Consider the following 16,325-nt stretch of genomic DNA (forward strand, 5'->3'; position numbering starts at 1 on the left):
GAGCTCTCCTAGAGATCTCCATCTCAACGTTAAGACCCAGCTCCACCCAACTGCCAGCAAGCTCCGTGTTGGATGCCCCATGCCAATCAACTAGCAAGACAGGAACACAACCCCACCCATTAGCAAAGAGGCTGCCTAAAATCATACTAAGTTCACAGACACCCCAAAACACACCACTGGATGCGGCCCTGCCCAACAGAAAGACAAGATCTAGTCCCACCCACCAGAACAGAGGCAACAGTCCCCTCTACCAGGAAGCCTACACAACCCACTGAACCAACCTCACTCACTGGGGGCAGACACCAAAAACAATGGAAAGTACGAACCTGCAGCCTGCAAAAAGGAGACCCAAAACACAGTAAGTTAAACAAAATGAGAAAACAGAGAAATATGCAGCAGATGAAGGAGCAAGGTAAAAACCCACCAGAGCAAACAAATGATGAGGAAATAGGCAGTCTACCTGAAAAAGAATTCAGAATAATGATAGTAAAGATGATCCAAAATCTTGGAAATAGAATGGAGAAAATACAAAAAATGTTTAACAAGGACCTAGAAGAACTAAAGAGCAAACAAACAATGATGAACAACACAATAAATGAAATTAAAAATTCTCTAGAATGAATCAATAGCAGAATAACTGAGGCAGAAGAACAGATACGTGACCTGGAAGATAAAACAGTGGAAATACCTACCCTAGAGCAGAATAAAGAAAAAAGAATGAAAAGAATTGAGGACAGTCTCAGAATTCTGGGACAACATTAAATACACCAACATTCGAATTATAGGGGTCCCAGAAGAAGAAGAGAAAAAGAAAGGGTCCGAGAAAATGTTTGAAGAGATTATAGTTGAAAACTCCCCTAATATGGGGAAGGAAATAGTCAAACAAGTCCAGGAAGTGCAGACAGTCCCATACAGGATAAACACGAGGAGAAACATACCAATACACATATTAATCAAACTATCACAAATTAAATACAAAGAAAAAACATTAAAAGCAGCAAGGGAAAAGCAACAAATAACATACAAGGGAATCACCATAAGGTTAACAGCTGATCTTTCAGCAGAAACTCTGCAAGCTAGAAGGGAGTGGCAGGACACATTTAAAGTGATGAAAGGGAAAAACCTACAACCAAGATTACTCTACCCAGCAAGGATCTCATTCAGATTCGATGGAGAAATTAAAACCTTTACAGGCAAGCAAAAGGTAAGAGAATTCAGCACCACCAAACCAGCTTTACAACAAATGCTAAAGGAACTTCTCTAGGCAGGAAACACAAGAGAAGGAAAAGACATACAAAAACAAACCCAAAACAATTAAGAAAATGGTAATAGGAACATACATACTGATAATTACTTAAATGTAAATGGATTAAATGCTGCAACCAAACGACACAGACTGGCTGAATGGATACAAAAACAAGACCAGTATATATGCTGTCTACAAGAGACCCACTTCAGACCTAGGGACACATACAGAAAGTGACAGGATGGAAAAAAATTTTCCATGCAAATGGAAATCAGAAGAAAGCTGGAGTAGCAATTCTTATATCAGAAAAAATGACTTTAAAATAAAGACTAATACAAGAGACAAAGAAGGACACTACATAATGATCAAGGGATCAATCCAAGAAGAAGATATAACAATGGTAAATATTTATGCACCCAACATAGGAGCACCTCAATACATAAGGCAAATGCTAACAGCCATAAAAGGGGAAATTGATAGTAACACAATCATAATAGGGGACTTTAACACCCTACTTTCACCAATGGACAGATCATCCAAAATGAAAATACATAAGGAAACACAAGCTTTAAATGATACATTAAACAAGATGGACTTAATTGATATTTATAGGACATTCCATCCAAAATCAACAGAATACACTTTCTTCTCAAGTGCTCATGGAACATTCTCCAGGATAGATCATATCTTGAGTCACAAATCAAGCCTTGGTAAATCTAAGAAGATTGAAATCATATCAAGTATCTTTTCTGACCACACGCTGTGAGACTAGATATCAATTACAGGAAAAAACTGTAAAAAATACAAACACATGGACGCTAAACAATATGCTACTAAATAACCAACAGATCACTGAAGAAATTGAAGAGGAAATCAAAAAACACCTAGAAACAAATGACAATGAAAACACGACGACCCAAAACCTATGCGATGCAGCAAAAGCAGTTTTAAGAGGGAACTTTAGAGCAATACAATCCTACCTCAAGAAACAAGAAACATCACAAATAAACAACCTAACCTTACACCTAAAGCAATCAGAGAAAGAAGAACAGAAAAAACCCAAAGTTAGCAGAAGGAAAGAAATCATAAATATCACATCAGAAATAAATGAAAAAGAAATGAAGAAAACAATAGCAAAGATCAATAAAACTAAAAGCTGGTTCTTTGAGAAGATAAACAAAATTGATAAACCATTAGCCAGACTTACCAAGATAAAAAAGGGAGAAGACTCAAATCAACAGAATTAGAAATGAAAAAGGAGAAGTAAAAACTGACACTGCAGAAATACAAAGGATCATGAGAGATTACTACAAGCAACTATATGCCAATAAAATGGACAACCTGGAAGAAATGGACAAATTCTTAGAAAAGCACAACCTTAGAAGACTGAACCAGGAAATAGTAGAAAAGATAAACAGACCAATCACAAGCACTGAAGTTGAAACTGTGATTAAAAATCTTCCAACAAACAAAAGCCCAGGACCAGATGGATTCACAGGCGAATTGTATGAAACATTTAGAGAGGAGCTAACACCTATCCTTCTCAAACTCTTGCAAAATATAGCAGAGGGAGGAACATTCCCAAACTCATTCTATGAGGTCACCATCACCCTGATCCCAAAACCAGACTAAGATGTCACAAAAAAAGAAAACTACACGCCAATATCACTGATGAACATAGATGCAAAAATCCTCAACAAAATACTAGCAAAGAGAATCCAACAGCACATTAAAAGGATCCTACACCATGATCAAGTGGGGTTTATCCCAGGAATGCAAGGATTCTTCAATATATGCAAATCAATCAATGTGATACACCATATTAACAAATCGAAGGATAGAAAACATATGATAATCTGAATAGGTGCAGAAAAAGCTTTCGACAAACTTCAACACCGATTTATGATAAAAACTCTCCAGAAAGTAGGCATAGAGGGAACTTACCTCAACATAATAAAGGCCATATATGAGAAACCCACAGCCAACATCATTCTCAATGGGGAAAAACTGAAACCATTTCCTCCAAGATCAAGGACAAGACAAGGTTGCCCACTCTCACCACTATTATTCAACATAGTTTTAGAAGTTTTAGCCACAGCAATCAGAGAAGAAAAGGAAATAAAAGGAATCCAAATCGGAAAAGAAGAAGAAAAACTGTCATTGTTTGCAGATGACATGATACTATACATAGAGAATCCTAAAGATGCTACCAGAAAACTACTAGAGCTAATCAATGTATTTGGTAAAGTAGTAGCATACTAAATTAATGCACAGAAATCTCTTGCATTCCTACACTAATGATGAAACATCTGAAAGAGAAATTAAGGAAACACTCCCATTTACCATTGCAACAAAAAGAATAAAATACCTAGGAATAAACCTACCTAAGGAGACAAACTACCTGTATACAGAAAACTGTAAGACTATGATGAAAGAAATTAAAGATGACACAAACAGATGGAGAGATATACTATGTTCTTGGGTTAGAAGAATGAATATTGTGAAAATGACTATACTATGCAAAACAATCTACAGATTCAATGCAATCTCTATCAAATTACCAATGGCATTTTTCACAGAACTAGAACAAAAAATTTCACAATTTGTATGGAAACACAAAAGACCCCGAATAGCCAAAGCAATCTTGAGAAAGAAAAACGGAGCTGGAGGAAATAGGCTCCCTGACTTCAGGTTACACTACAAAGCTACAGTAATCAAGAGAGTATGGTACTGGCACAAAAACAGAAATATAGTTCAATGGAAAAGGATAGAAAGCCCAGAGATAAACCCACACACATATGGTCACCTTATCTTTGATAAAGGATGCTAGAATATACAATGGGGAAAAGAGAGCCTCTTCAATAAGTGGTGCTGGGAAAACTGGACAGCTACATGTAAAAGAATGAAATTAGAACACTCCCTAACACAGTATACAAAAATAAACTCAAAATGGATTAAAGATCTAAATGTAAGGCCAGACACTATAAAACTTTTAGAGGAAAACATAGGCAGAACACTTTATTACATAAATCACAGCAAGATTCTTTTTACCCACCTCCTAGAGTAATGGAAATAACAACAAAAATAAACAAATGGTACATAATGAAACTTAAAAGCTTTTGCACAGCAAAGGAAACCATAAACAAGATGGAAAGACAACCCTCAGAATGGGAGAGAATATTTGCAAATGAAGCAACTGACAAAGGATTAATCTCCAAAATATACAAGCAGCTCACACAGCTCAATATCAAAAAAACAAACAACCCAATCCAAAAATGGGCAGAAGACCTAAATAGACATTTCTCCAAAGAAGATATACAGATTGCCAACAGACACATGAAAGGATGCTCAACATCACTAATCATTAGAGAAATGCAAATCAAAACTACAATGAGGTATCACCTCACACCTGTCAGTATGGCCATTATCAAAAAAATCTACAAACAATAAATGCTGGAGAGGGTGTGGAGAAAAGGGAACCCTCTTGCACTGTTGGTGGGAATGTAAATTGATACAGCCACTATGGAGAACAGTATGGAGGTTCCTTAAAAAACTAAAAATAGAACTACCATACGACCCAGCAATCCCACTACTGGGCATATACCCTGAGAAAACCATAATTCAAAAGGAGTCATGTACCACAATGTTCACTGCAGCTCTATTTACAATAGCCAGGATATGGAAGCAACCTAAGCGTCCATCGACAGATGAATGGATAAAGAAGATATGGCACATATATACAATGGAATATTACTTAGCCATAAAAAGACACGAAATTGAACTATTTGTAGTGAGGTGGATGGACCTAGAGTCTGTCATACAGAGTGAAGTAAGTCAGAAAGAGAAAAACAAATACCATATGTTAACACATATACATGGAATCTAAAAAAAAAATGGTTCTCATGAACCTAGAGTCAGGGCAGGAATAAAGACGGAGATGTAGAGAATGGACTTGAGGACACGGGGAGGGGGAAGGGTAAGCTGGGACGAAGTGAGAGAGTAGCATTGACATATATACACTACCAAATGTAAAATAGATAGATAGTGGGAAGCAGCTGCATAGCACAGGGAGGTCAGCTCGGTGCTCTGTGACCACCTAGAAGGGTGGGATAGGGAGGGTGGGAGGGAGACGCAAGAGGGAGGGGATATGGGGATATATGTATACATATGGCTTATTCACTTTGTTATACAGCAGAAACTAACACACCATTGTAAAGCAATTATGCTCCAATAAAGATGTTAAAAAAAAAACAACTCATTCGTCTATCTTGCACTTTGAATGGATCTTTTATCTGTGCATGATTTGGTAACGACATGCGTTGGTCGTCTGGAAAATACTGGATCACTTAGTTATGGAGATCTTCCATAATGTTGACAAATCATACCTAAAAATCACATTCATTAATATCACTACTGCTTTCATCAGAAAATTTTTTAAGTAATTGGAGGCTATCCAACTTGTGGTGGACACAAATTTTCCAAAATTCTATTCATCATTTGAAAGTTTGAATTTTATTTGTGGCAGCAAATATTATCAGTTGTTTTCCTTGAGATGTCAAGTTCGCTTCAGTCATTTTGCGAAAGTATCTTCCACATACTCAAGTCTGAATAATCAGTTGTTTTATTCAATTAAAAATGGTACATTATGATAAAGTGGCTAATTCAACTTTCAACTCAAATAAGGATTTCCCTTGAGACACCTACTGTACTTTGAATTCAGCAGAAGTGCTTTATGTATTCTTCCCTTTCATCACACTGTATATTATTACAATATGTAGTCAAAGGTCGAGAGCTATTAAAATAATAATTTTTACTGATTCAATGAGGACATTAGATGAAACTGGCTTTTTTCTTCCTTTAAATTGTAAACGTGTGCCAATGAAGAATACTCTACAGTAGAATTTGGTGCCTCTATCTTGATTCACGCTAAGATGACTTACCCACCATTGCTTTTGTACCATCAGTGAAAAAGGCAAAAAATATCTTAGCATTAAAAATTAGTTTGGATCTTGTGGACCCCCTAAAAATGTTTAGGTGACTGGTGTTCCATGAGCCACACTTTGAGAACCACTGAGGTAGAGGCTCACTGTTCCTTCCTTTATGTATGGCTCACCTTGAAAAAGCAAAGGCCTCGGCACTCAATAGTGAGATTCTCCGAGTCCTTGGCTGAGTTGTTTCATTGGCGTCATTCTCTTAATATGGAAAATAAAGACAAACTGAGGAATCTAAGAAACTTAAGTATTATCTACTGCTTCCTAATACTGGTACAGCCTAGTTAAGATGGACTGTCAGAGAAACAAACAGTCAAGATGAAACAGACTTTTAGCGTCATAACTCTACTCAATGTACTTAACCTCTTTTGGGTGTGTGTATGTGCACGTGTATGTACATGCCCTTATATGTATGTACATATATAATACATATAAATGTATGTAGACATATGTATAATATACACACAGATGTATAATACACATACACATAGACTTTATTGTTTTAACATATCACAAGGCTCAAAGCCAATATCCAGCACAGATTTAATCCTTGGAATTATTTTTGATGCAAAAAAAAGGGAGGAAGTAAAGGAGAAGTTGACTTAAAAACTCCAAAACTAAACAAAGGGTAGATGAATCTTCTGCTTGCTTAATTGAAAAAAAATTTTGTATTCTTTCACAAATTTCAGCACCTCTTAAAGTTGTGTATTACAGTGATGAAACAATTTCTCTTTCACTATCATTGTAGTTTCCACACGATTTGTGACCATTTCAAGCTGAAGAAGCCACTTCTGAATAAACTGCTGAGTTTACATAGTTTTTTGCCCTAAAGATCAATCAGGATAATTATACTTATATTTTAAAACTTTTTCTATTTTAGAAGTATAAATGGTTATCTTTATATTTCTTCCAGCTCCAATTTCCAACCATTATGTAAGATTTTAGCTTACCTAATAAATGTCTTTGGAAACATGGCATTTCACATTCAATCAAGAGATTCTGGTACCCTATACCAAGGGGGGGTGGGTAGGATGAATTGGTAGATTGGGATTGACATATATACACTATTGATACTCTGTATAAAATTGAAAACCAATGAGAACTTACTGTATAGCACAGGGAACTCTACTCAATGCTCTGTGGTGACCTAAATGGGAAGGAAATCCAAAAAAGAGGGGATATATGTATACGTATAGCTGATTCACTTTGCTGTACAGTAGAAACTAACACAACATTGTAAAGCAAATATACTCCAATAAAAATTTTTTTAAAAAATTAAAAAAAAGAGATTCTGGTATCCTAATTAAAAATATATAAACTTTTATGTTATATATTTGCCTCTGTATCCTTTTGCAGAAATCTATTTGCATTACTTTTATTAAAAATACTTATTACCAAAAGTCATTTTAATGGCTTCATTGTCTATAAAATTTTACCCTCTCAAAAATATCACATCATATAATCCTTTGGTAAAGAATATTGGTAAAGTTAGTTGCAAACTCAGAGTTTCTTATTTCTTTCATTTATTTGGTTCTTCCTGAAACAATCTGTCTTCCTCCCTCTCAGGAGAAGTTTAATATCTTCTTCAAAATTAATTACAGAACAAATTCTACTCTATTTGTTAACCCATGACTTTAAGAATATCAAACATATTCTACTTTGATTCAAATCTGATTGCTAACACTGTTTTCCAACGGCTATCAGGGGGGTATATATGGTTAACAGTGCTTTGTTCCAGAAACATTTTTCTGGCAGTTGGAGAATGGCATCACCTTTAGATGGTACAATCATATACCACTCAAGGAAACAAGGGCCAATTCCAAGTGATAAGAGTAATCATATCAGTAACATAGTGAGTGTCCCCTTACAAAAATGAATTTTAAAAATTCAGTAATTCCTGAGCATCAAGTGTGAATTCTACAGGAAAGAAACCCACATATATTATTCATCTATGTGGCCAAATCTAATGGTCAATTCTCAGCCCTCACCTTACCTGCTCTATCTTCAGCATTTGGCATAAAATGACCATTCTCTACTTGGCTTTCAGGATGTCACAGCCTTTAGGTTTTCCTCCTGTTTTCCATGCTGTTCCTTCTTTAACTACTTGTCTGTTGCCTCATCTTCCCCCTGACCTCTGACTTTGGTGTGCTAAATGCTTAGTCTTCGATGCAGTTCTCCTACCTAACTCACTCCCCTGTGAGCATAGTGCTTTAAATGGCAGACCCAACTGCCTACTCGGTATCTCCATCTGGACATCCAGCAGACACATGAAACTCACTATGTGCCACACTAACTCCAGTTCCATTCCCTTATCTCCATCTCTCCCATCCCGGGCAAAGCGCTGTTGCTCTTGCAACTTTTCCCCCTTGATGGCAACTCCATCTTTCCAGTTGCTCAGACCAACATTTTTTTTTTTTTTTTTTTTTTAAAGAGCAGAGTATTTTTTCTTTTTTCTTTTTTTTTAATTTATTTATTTTAATTTATTTATTTTTAGCTGTGTTGGGTCTTCGTTTCGTGCGAGGGCTTTCTCTAGTTGCGGCAAGCGGGGGCCACTCTTCATCGCGGTGCGCGGGCCTCTCACTATCGCGGCCTCTCTTGTTGTGGAGCACAGGCTCCAGACGCGCAGGCTCAGTAATTGTGGCTCACGGGCCCAGTTGCTCCGCGGCATGTGGGATCCTCCCAGACCAGGGCTCGAACCCGCGTCCCCTGCATTAGCAGGCGGATTCTCAACCACTATGCCACAAGGGAAGCCCAGACCAACATTTTTGGAGTTATCTGTGAGTCTTCTTTGTCTCTTACATCCCACATCCCATCTGTCAAAAAATACTTATATTCCTTATTGTCTGTCTCCCCTAAAAGAATGAAAGTTTCTTGAGGACAGGAACTTTCTTTTCAATTCTATTTTGTATTTTGACGTGTCCCTGTACCTAGAAGATAATGCTTGGCATATAGTAGGCACTCAATATTTGCTGAATAAATCAGTGAATAACTAGTAATTTTAATAACGATGGGGGTGCAATTGCCTTTCGTTTTGGAAATAATGATTATAAAAGCAAAGCGTCTGAGTAATGTCATGGGAGGAAGATCCCACAGTGCAGGGCCGGGACATCGGCACAGCCAAGGCCAGTGCAGAAAAGCAGTGCAAAAGAGGAAGGGCACAGAAATACCATGATTTATTTATGGGTTCTTCTCAGTGGTACCAATCAAAATAACGTCATCAGAACATGCTCAAAACATCAATTATAAAACAAATTACTTTTCCTCTAGCAGTGCAAAGATGGAAATAAAAAACAGGACAAAAGCCAAAGTTTCTAATTTTATAAAAATATCTTTCTTTCTTAGGAGAGTGTGACTCTAGATTGTGTTTTACTCTGTAGTTGTGGTATATGCGACAAAATTTTTTTTAGAAAAATCCACTAAAGAAGACCATAATTATATGGTTCTATAGACATATACTTAATTTAAAGAAACTCATAAATGGGTTATAACAGTTAAGAACCTGAAAGGCACTTTCAGAAGTCATCCACTCCATAACTCATTTTATGAGTGAACAACCTGAGCCAAGAGAGATTAGGTGACTTGCCCAAGGAACACAGCTAGTGGTGAGCCTTAACGTCTAATCAAACCTTACCTCTTACTCTACAGCTTAGTTAATACTACATCATGCTGATCTGAATGTACAGAATCTAAAATATACTAGGTAACAAATGGTTTAAATAGAATTTCTATTTTCATGTCCTTCTTTGAAAATAAAATGAAAAATAATTATTAATACATTTAAATGATTCTTAAGCTATAGTGCTCTTATAGTCCCATAAATGAGAACTTTAGACTCAGAAGGAATCATGAGGCAAGTTGAACTTGCAACCCAATGGATACTTCTGTACTATCATCTCCTTGGATATTTCCACTATGCCATGTGTTAAATTAATGGCCCAATCACATTATCTGAAAAGTATTCAAAATGAGCTTAACCTGTTTTTCTAAGAGAGGTGGGGAACAAAAATTATGCCTACCTGGCAATTTTAGTTCTCTTTTAATCAATTAAGATATAATACCTCTTATTATACCCTTCCCATATTTAAAGAAAACCCCTTTAGTCACCGTGCTTCAGGCCACACATCTCAAGGCTGTTGCTTTACATACTAGTTTCCACAGTTATCTTTAGCATAGTCATAAGCTTTTCTAAAAAAATTTAATTTAATTTTTTTATATGGGAGGTTCTTATTAGTTATCTATTTTATACATATTAGTGTATATATGTCAATCCCAATCTCCCAATTCATCCCACCACCACCAAAAATGTGTTATGTACTATTATCAGTAGCTGATTTTTCTCTCTCACAAGCATAATTCATTTACTCATGCACTTGCTATAAATAATTATAGCATTATAATAAATATTTATTAAAATGTATATTAAAATGTACATTAAAAATATAAATTTTAAGATATGTCAGGCACCGTGCTAGGTGCTGGTGGAATGGAAGTGAACAAAATAGACAAAGTGCCTGCCTCACCCCTGTGTACTCTACTAGGAGAATGTGTATGAAAGAAATTCCTATAAAAGCATGAATTGTAACTGCTCTTCTTTGTACATGTGATTGATTATTGTTTCTGGTGCCAATGGTGCATTTAAAGAGGTTGTTGTTTTCATTTCATTGAGGACAAGGTTTGTATCTTGTTTAACTTTGTATCTTCTAGAAAATAGCACAATGCCTTAGAATAGACCCTCAATACATGTTTGTTAAATTCAAAGAGGCCTAAACATATACACACAGTCACACACAGATACACACACCCAATTGAGCATTTTGTAGTAAAGACCAAATTCTTCTATTATGTTATTATCCTCTGTTATAGTCTGATACTACAATAAATAAGAGAGTAACTATTACCACACAGCTTCACACTGTAAATAGTGATTATTCAAAGGACATCCACTACTGAAGAGACTGAGAAGAGGACAAGAGTCAGGAATAATTTATAATTTCAAAGTTAAGGGTCACTGAAATTTTAATGTACAATGTCTGTCACCAGTTATAAAGAGGGTGTGTCATTCGATGATGACTTCTTAGGCACCAACCTGTACCCAATGGCCACATTTTGCAACTCCCTTATCAAAACATTACCCTATTAAGAAACAGGTGGCAGAAAACAGATCCAAACAAAGAAGTCTTATTTATAATAGAGTGGTTTGGAATACTGCATTTATAAATCTTAGTGAGATCTTGATTTCTTTGGAATTTTTGTCAAAGAGCTTCAGCTACATGTGTATGACACTAATAATTATGTAATGCTTATTCTATATACTTTAAGTAAATTTCAACTCAGAAATCTTTTTGAAAATGAGGCTAAATTGTGATCTAATAGTTTTTTAAACCCTGACCATAAAAGATTATCATAAAATATTACTCATTCCCTCAGCTCTCTGCACCCCACTGGTCTTCTTGGTCACCTCTTCATTCCACACTGTTTCCACCTCCTTTAAACCAGGAACAATCTTCCAGGAATTAGTGTATACTCAAACCCCCTCCCTGCCCCGACCCCATAGGATTCTAAACCCTTGAAAAGACTGTGTGTTTCCCCTTATGTGATTTAGACGAGGTTTCGGTTCTTACCAGTCTTCACATCCAAAAACTAAGTCTAGATTTCAATTTAGTAAATCTGTAATGATTGTTTTGAAGATGATTTATTTCTTCCTTTAATGGACAAAAAAAGACTGAGGCTTATCTTCAGTCCAGTTTTCCCCTTTGAACAAAGAAAGCACAATAGTTCTAAGCAGCTGACACACCATGAATATACAGTGCAGGCCAGAAGATTTAAACAAGTGCAGGAAGCCATCTACCTGGAAGGCAACTTTCTTTCTGAGGAAGGGACAGGGAGAAGAGGTAGGTGGAGAAGATGGGAATATTCCTGCTCTCTAGAACATTCCTGCTCTCTAGAACATTAAAACTAAAAAGTTTTTTGTTTATTTTTCACAAAATAGAGTAGTCTGAAAAGGCAGAGATCACCTTTTCTTTCATATTGCTTGCTAGGGGGCCTAAAATGCTCAATAGTTTGTTGACTCGAATTCCTAATGATTCTATGGGGGGAATGTTGCCTTTTCTGTTCCAACAGAAAGTTTGGTGTGTTTTACAAACACCTTTTCACACACGTAAGTAGTCTGGTATGTATGAAAACAGAGCACCAACCAAAAGAGTGACAGGCAAGTTAAAGCAACTTGTTATCAAAACTTTGCTACTAAGCTTTCTTTTTTAATGGGGTAAAATTTCAAATTTCCAGCCATGTTAAATACAGTAGGAAACAAAAGTAAGCCTCCTCAGGAAACAAGAGATTGGCGGTTAAAGTGAGAGATTGAAAGACTAATGGATTTATAGTATGACCATTTTTATCGTCCTTTTTTATTAAACTCATCTTTGTAAGAATCTGCCATTCACAATTTCCCTTTTCAGATCAGGGACCATGGTATCGTTGTTAATAGCAGAAAAATATTAAATGCTGAATAAATCTCTTTGGGGCTTTTCAAGAAGGTTGTTCTCAAGAAGTTAGCTCTTGGTCTGTCTTTTCTGTTGGCTAAAATCCATGATGGAAGGAAGAAGTTCAGATCCTCCAGTCTCCAAGAAAAAAAAAACTACAGGAGAAAATCAACAATGACCAGAATTTTACTGTCAGAATATTAAAAGTGACATGAATGCACCTGAAAATTGGAATATTAGGTTTTTGTCCATACAACCAATAAATATTTAACGCAAGGCTTTGTGCCTAAAAGAAAAATATTTGTTGGGTTTGGCTCTAAAGTTAACATATTGATTTCATGGCCCATCCTTTCCAACTTAGACATTATATGAGCTCCCTCTTCCAACTCTTATTTTCTCACAGCAAAGCTAAATAAATCTAACATGATGATATTCAGTTCTCCTAGAGTCTCACATCCTAGAGGCTGACAAAGGGCATAAGAAGCTTCTCTATATGAACGCTCTAGGAGAATATGGTCAAAGGCCACTTGCCTCTCACACCTAGACTGTGCCAAAAATCTAAATGAAAAATTCCTTGGAAAATATAAATCAATTCATTAAAATACATCTGTTTCTGAAGATGATATATTCTTTTCCAAAAACAACAAAACACATAATAAAACCCTATTTCCCGCCCTCCAGAAAAAGGAAAGAAACTAGGTATATATACATGATTGCATGTATATATGTATGCAATATACATGATTGCAAAGGCTGAGTGATCTCTGGGGCTCTCAAAAAGTCACTACAATGGAGATACAAGCAATAGTAGCAGATCCTTGTGGTGCTAACCCTACAATAGGAATGTTCTTTCAATCTCTCCTCATTTTTCAGACTCCTGTGTGTCCTGCAGAGCTTGGCTCTAGTACCACTTACTCAGAGAAGCTGTCCCTGATCTCCCTGACTAGGGCAAATCCAACCCTGCAGGCTCTCACAGCACTGTGGATCTCTCTTGGTGGTCCCTGTCAGAGACACCATTTTCCATTCATTTGTGTGCTTCTGGATGAATGTTGGTCTCCATTGTCTTCCCAACACCTAACAGTCTTAGCACGTAACAGGTGCTCAATATACATTAATCGAACAAATTAATAATTCATTAAAAACAAAGTTCCAAGAACAGTTCCAAAAACAGTTCCAAGTGTGAGATCTCAGACTTATTAATTTGAATACTTTGTCAGCAGAAAGAAAATAGAGGGAAAAATTTAGAGCCCATCAGCTAACTTGTAATAAGATCCAAAACAGTACCATCTTTATAGACAAACTGTATAGCAATATTTTGAAATTGTTTACTTGCAGTTGCTATTATTAGTAAGAAAGATGGCTTGGGGCCAGATGAGGTCTTCCTGAGAAAACTATTTCAAAGATATTGAGCTCTGCCAAATGTATTTTTAAATGGTTCAAAGACCTAGAAAACAACATACTGAAGCCCAGTAATATATCAACTTGCATGGTGACATCTAGTTATCTAAAGCAGTTTTATTCAACAAACTCATCAGTAGGATGAAAAGGCAGATTGAGGATGCTTGAAAGGAATAAAACTGATTCAAGAGTTGTTAAACTGCGAGGTTTTAATTATTAATCACAAATACTGAAAAACTATGCAGAAAGGTCATAGACATTTAAAAACAGATTTAGAAGGAAAAAGTGACGAAGAAACAAGTAAAATTTTTTTTTTAAAAGTCAAACATTTCAAAGCTGAGAGATCTTCGGAAATTCTGAAGTAAAGTGGGATTTAGGAATGAGTGAATAATCTTTTGGGTGGCTTAGGGCCAAGGGAAACGACAAGGTTTACGGAAAAACTGTGGGGATTTATTTGTTTTTACTTATCCTGTAATGTTTAATCCTATTTCAGATGACCCATGTCAAAAACTTAGCAGACCAATGTTTTAGGGCCCTAAAAAATGGTTATACAGACATAAGTTAAAATTGTTTCTGGAAAAACAAAATAAATGTCTCCTCAACAAAGGAACAGAAATTGGTGAGGGATAAGTTCGTTCATTTCTACTCAATGTTCTTAGATATGAAAAGTGTTGGTATTCTTGTGGGAAAGAAGTGGGACCTAGGGAAATGAGGTGTAGAAGGCCACAGGATTTTGATTCATCCTTGGTCTTTCCTTTCTGGAGGCTGAGAGAGGGATATATTATCATTAGAGATAGCTACTCTAGAGGCACAAAGTTTTTCAAGGATAGATTCGGTGCCTTTGAAAAGCTCTATATTCCTAGCACCTACCACGGTGCCTGGCAGCTTTATTCATTCTTTCTAGAGGTACTAGAGTAGCTTTTATCTGCAAGGTATTGAGCTCACTAATGTGGATATACCATTGATTAAGACAGATATAACTCCTGTCCTTATGAACCTTATATCATGATGAAAAGACATAGTAAATAATGACACACAACCATTTAATCACAATTGTGACAGGCATGATGAAGTGGAAGTTTTGGGTACTCTGGTAGTATACTGTGAGTCCCCTACATACGAACCTTCAGGTTGCGAACTTTCAAAGATACAAACATGTTCGCGTGTCCAATCAAGTAAGTTAGTTCACGTGTCTGGCGTACACTGTCACGTGCGTGCATCCTCTACAAGTGGTTGTGTTTTTGTGTACTTACATTGCATAGCTTACTGATGAAGACCTGATGGAATTGGAGGCCCAGAGAAAGGACAAAGAGAGACAAGAGGAAGAAGTAGTAACTGAAGAACTGAAGAGATTCATGATGCAGGAAATGGCAAGGGGATTTTCTTTATTTGAGAAGGTACTGTTAGTTTTTGAGGCACAGGACCCGAACGTAGAACGGTACACGAAGGTTGCAGCAGCCGTTCAGAATGCAATCCAGTGCTACCGTGTCATCTATGATGAGATAAAAATAGCTACTACCAGGCTTCCCTGGTGGCGCAGTGGTTGAGAATCTGCCTGCCAATGCAGGGGACACAGGTTTGAGCCCTGGTCTGGGAAGATCCCACATGCCGCGGAGCAACTAGGCCCGTGAGCCACAACTACTGAGCCTGCGCGTCTGGAGCCTGTGCTCCGCAACAAGAGAGGCCACGATAGTGAGAGGCCCGCGCACTGCAATGAAGAGTGGCCCCCGCTTGCCGCAACTAGAGAAAGCCCTCGCACAGAAATGAAGACCCAACACAGCCAAAAATAAATAAATAAATTTAAAAAAAAAAAAAAAAAAAGCTACTACGCAGACATCACCGGGTCGTTTTTCCAATAGGGTAGATAGAATTGAATCCAGCAAGGAACCAGAACTTGTGCCATCAATGTCAGGCGTGAGTGAAATTGCAGCTTGCCCTCAGTCCCCTATTGCTGACGATCCTTCAGCTCTACCATCTCCCACCTCCTATCCCTCCTCCAGTCAGTAACTCTTCTTGCCTGTTCACTCGATGCCAGATGCTGTACTGTACCTACTGTACTTTTCAAGGAACTGTACTATAAGATTAAAAATGTTTTATTTTTTGTGTTTGTTTTTTATGTATTATTTGTGTGAAAAGTATTATATACCTATTACAGCACAGTACCATATAGCCGATTGTGTTAGTTGGGGACCTTGGCTAACTTTGTTGGAC

The 16,325-nt window shown here is 36.9% G+C and overlaps 1 protein-coding gene across 3 annotated transcripts in view; it reads right to left on the bottom strand.

The window, feature by feature from the left end:
* LRRC8C (leucine rich repeat containing 8 VRAC subunit C) overlaps nt 1–16,325 on the bottom strand; it is an 89,998-nt gene that overhangs the window by 37,046 nt on the left and 36,627 nt on the right. The gene's annotated exons all lie outside the window — the stretch shown is intronic.

This window comes from Balaenoptera physalus (genome assembly GCF_965194825.1).
Source record: "Balaenoptera physalus genome assembly, chromosome: 1".
In the NCBI taxonomy this organism is placed as follows: domain Eukaryota; kingdom Metazoa; phylum Chordata; class Mammalia; order Artiodactyla; family Balaenopteridae; genus Balaenoptera; species Balaenoptera physalus.